The following is a 4,429-nucleotide window of genomic DNA, read 5'->3' as shown; positions in this document are numbered from 1 at the left end:
AGTGCGGCCTTCGGAGCTGCCGCGCGGTCGTGCGGTGCATGCTTGGGCCTGTCCGGGTCCCCATCTCACACGCTTCGGCGCAGTTTCCCGGACGGGGTGGTGTCCATCACAATACATGGATTTCTCACAGTTCTGGAGGTTCAAGTCTAAGACCAAGGGGCCGACTGGCCGGGTTCTCAGCGAGGGCCCTCTTCCCCCTCTACGGATGGCTGCGGCTTCCAGGGCAGAGCGCGGGCTCGCTCGTCCCTTACAAAGGCGCGGGTGCCTCGCTGCCGCCTAGGTCCCACCACCTGCGGTCTTCAAAGGCCTGCATGCTGTGGATTAGGGTCACCACAGACAGACTGGGGAGGCCCCCCGCCCCAGCCCGCCACACCTTCCCGCCCGCCGGGCTCCATGAGGGCGCAGCATCTAAGGAAAACACTAGGTGTGCGGGTTTGCAGGAGCTCTGCCTTCTTTTCCAGAACCCTAAGCTACAAAGAAGAGAATGGCGACCAGTTGAAGTGTTACCTGTTTTCCAGTCCTCTTTAATTTTTAACGTTAAGATCTGAAAGATAAACTTTACTGGAGCCCATTATTTTTTTAATGGGCCATTGGTTTCATCACTAATTAATTTACACTTACATTGCCAAACCTCTAATTGAGAAGCTGCGAATTTGAGGGGGGAAAGTGTCTTTACACATATATCTGGGTTTTATTGTGTTCTAATTACTATATATTATTTAAAATATACCATAAACAATACTTTTAAAGTCATGGTTTAGTATTGTTAAAAAAACTTAAGTCATTTTCTTCATCTATGAAGAAATGTATAGTTTGTGGTCTTCCTTTTCTCCACACAGCTATTGACTCATTTATTTATTTTCAAAAGATTTTATTTATTTATCTTTAGAGGAGAAGGGAAGGAGAGAGAGAGAGAAACATCAATGTATGGTTGCCTCTCATGAGCCCCCTGCTGGGAACTGGCCTGCAACCCAGGCATGTGCCCTGACTGGGAATCGAATGGGGACTGTTTGGTCCGCAGGCCTGCGCTCAACCCACTGAGCTACACCAGCCAGGTATTGACTGTCATATTTAAATAAAGAACTCGAAAGTCAACCAAATGTTCTAAGTTTTGGTAAGTATATTCTGATGTCACTTGATCTTACCCTTGTGCCTAACTTCCATCTTCAGTCTTTAGAACTTTTTAGAAACATTTATGGGAACACAGGTAGACAAGAAATTTCTGTAGATTGGTACTGAAACAAAATTTTATTTTCACAGTTGACTTTTGTTAATTAACTTTTCCCAAAGGAAACTCTGGGTAGATTTCTTCACAAACACACAATCACACAATCTACATGGAACTGGTCCAGGTGGCCATGGCAGATGTAGCTCAACCCCGGTCAGGACAACTGACAGGCGAGGGGCAGCACACAGGAGCCAGGCCCACAGGTCTGCTTTCCCATGGGGGACCAGCCCTGCATTGTATCTAGGCTGCTTTGAGGCTTGCTTTTGCTAAGACTCTCTCACCCGGAGTTAAGGCAAAAATGTTTACTGCGTATCTTTGAGGAAACTCCCCAAAGTCTTTGCTAACCCTCCCTAGGACAGAGTGTAATCAGTTCAGCCACTTTTTCCCTGGTATTTGCAACATTATTTTCCTTATTATCTGGAAAAAGTAATCACCTAAAGGAAACCTGAGCAAACTAAATGAGGACCATCTGGATGTAATATACCTAGAAAAGCAATAAAAGCCTGTCCAGAAGAGGGTTGGGGTGCTCTCTCACTCAGAGAGGCCATGCCGTCCCTTTTCTTCACAGGACTGCTGCAGTCCATGTCAATTTGTTCGTGGCATGCACAACACCAGGGACACTGCTGGTGGGAGTCCACATCTAAAATCCTTTTTAAAAAGTCTTAAGTATGTACATTTTGATTAAACCCAGTAGTTTTGATTCTGTAATCAAAATCCACTGGAAAAGAATCCCCAATCATATCTATTTTAAAGTATACAATAGTATATAGAGACACTGTAAGGCCAATGTTATCAAAAACCTTATTTTCGTTTTACTGAAGGTTAACAGATTACTGACAACCTTAGACTTTATAAGCTGTATTATGACCTTAAAATTCTTATTTCTTTAAAGAAATAGAAGACAATTATTTGAAGTGCATAGAGTTTATTTGGTACTTCTATCCATTTCTACATAATACAACTGACCAGCGACAGTTCACACAGCACCCGCCTGCACTCCGTATCTATGACCGTCTTTTCAGGGTGGTATTTTGCAAAGATAGAAAGGAAAGTCAAGATTTCAGAGTATGGGTTAAAACTGTTATATCATAAAATAAGTTGAATACATTAGTATTTCTTCCATTTTCTATCAGAAAACAGCAAAATTACATTGTTAGGTATTTTATTTACACTGAAAACTTGGAAGACTCAACAAAGCATCAGGAGTTCATCAACAAACGGACCTAGGACTTCCCCCACTTCAGGGTCCTTTCCTTTAAAATTACACTTGTTATAAATCTTAATTCTAAGCACCAGCTCGACAATTTAAAGTTTTCTTTCAGTTTTATAAAAGATTACTGCTTTGAAAGGCAAAGTGAATGTAATGAAACAAATCACTGGCCTGGATACTTTTTATTGCAACAGTGCAATGTTTTACAACTACATTCACTCTTTTGAATGAAATTTGCTTGTAGGCTCAAAACAAAATATTTTTGTCTTGAAAAATACCCCTAAAAATTAACCCTTTTTGGAACTGTGTAACTGTACTTTTCATTCAATGTGTAAATATACAACTTGGTCCTTGAAGATGTTACATAAAGTCCAGCTTCTTGGATAATTTGTTATACAAAACAATAAAAAAACCCTCAAACTACCATAGTATATTACTGATGTTAACAGTCATGTATGCATTACACATCAGTGTCCCAGATTACCCTGTTAATGTACAACCAGGTTTTAAAACTTAATAGTTCAAGTCCCATTGATTACATAAAATTGAAGCTCTAATAGACCCTATGCGTTCTGTACTTCAGAAACACTAACACTATTAAGGCATTACTTAACAAACAGACCCCATTGGAAAGGAACTGGGATGCCTGTGCTGGAGAGCTAGTCGTATTTTAAGGCAGTCAAAAAGATCATGTGTTTCACTTTAAGGCTCTTGCATACTTAAATTTTATTCTATGCAGGCATTAGTCTGTGTAATTTAAATATTCCTCAAGTGGTCAGTTATGGAAAATCAAAGCCTTTATACAAAGCAAATGCACATTTAGAACTAGGTAACACCTCTCCCCCAACCAATTAAAAAACAGGTACGTGTGTGTGTCCCTTTGGAGATATATATTCATCCCTTTGGAAAATGTCATCATTATCAGGAGCTGGCAATAAAAGGAAGAAATTATAACTCAAACGAATTATTAAAACTTATATCTAGTCACACCATACCAATTAGTCCCTATTTAGAATAGTGCAATAAAAACTCTTTTCTTGGCTACTATTCATCAAATGTGTATTTAAAATTTAACTTGGCTAGTATGGATTCTAAACAGTTCACACTGCAAATAAAGCCTAACAAGTAATTTAAACAAAAGTTTCAATTACTATAAAATAGTAAACCTTTAACCTCAGTCACCACCATTATAATCCAAGGGTTCACTAAGCAAAACCAGCTAACTTACTATTTCTTTTGTGCAAGCACAAATTCTAATAACTTCTTAAAGTACTGAAATTTAAATATATTTTAAAGTTAAATATCATGTGTTCATAAGGTTAATATGACACATGGTGGTGAACAGAAACAAGGAGAAAAATCTCTTTAGGTTCACAAATAGCTTTTGTGTATTTTCATTTTTATTGTATTTACAAAATTGATTCTCACTGAAAATTATCACCCTAACTTCAGTAATACAATTTTTTAACATAACTCCTCTAGTTTGTTTCTACCAATTTCTACATAATTTGGTCTTTTCAGGGTTTATGGAAGTATGTCACTTATTAGAATTTTTTTCAAATAGTATGCTTCATTCCATTATTAGTTTTTTACATGAAAAACATTACCACAGTATTATTTTAAAAATTAACTTAATAATTTTTCAAACGCAAATAAAAACCTCACCAATTTTAAAAAATGTTGAAGGTGAGCTTTCTGCAGCTGTGAAGCTGGGGAGATTCCAGATAGGCCAAGCACATCGATCTCATCCTCCTAGCCCTTCAACCCTCAATAAAATGGTTTGACCCACCCCCAAAATTGTTGAAGATGAACATGTTATTTACAAGACCTTTTATGCCACAAGTTGTCATGTGTGTCTAAGTTCAGTGAAGTACTTAGTAGACCAAAGATTCTGACAGTGGCCTTTTAATTTTGCAAACGTGACGGTCAAGAGTGCTTTGGGTCCGTCTGTCTGTAATTGCAAACAAAGACCGAATACCTGATCTTACTCA

The 4,429-nt window shown here is 38.6% G+C and overlaps 1 long non-coding RNA gene across 1 annotated transcript; it reads left to right on the top strand.

The window, feature by feature from the left end:
- The first annotated feature begins 1,591 nt into the window (after window positions 1-1,591).
- LOC119003249 (uncharacterized) lies at window positions 1,592-4,108 on the top strand. Its single transcript, XR_005069912.1, has 2 exons — window positions 1,592-3,497; window positions 3,565-4,108. It is a non-coding gene; the product is annotated as an uncharacterized LOC119003249 (long non-coding RNA).
- The last annotated feature ends 321 nt before the right edge of the window (window positions 4,109-4,429 follow it).

The sequence above is a fragment of the Sturnira hondurensis genome, unplaced genomic scaffold (assembly GCF_014824575.4).
Source record: "Sturnira hondurensis isolate 20B ecotype Veracruz unplaced genomic scaffold, ASM1482457v3 Scaffold0018525, whole genome shotgun sequence".
NCBI lineage: Eukaryota > Metazoa > Chordata > Mammalia > Chiroptera > Phyllostomidae > Sturnira > Sturnira hondurensis.
Note: the sequence above shows the minus strand (reverse complement) of the source record. Positions and strands in the feature narration are given on the sequence as shown.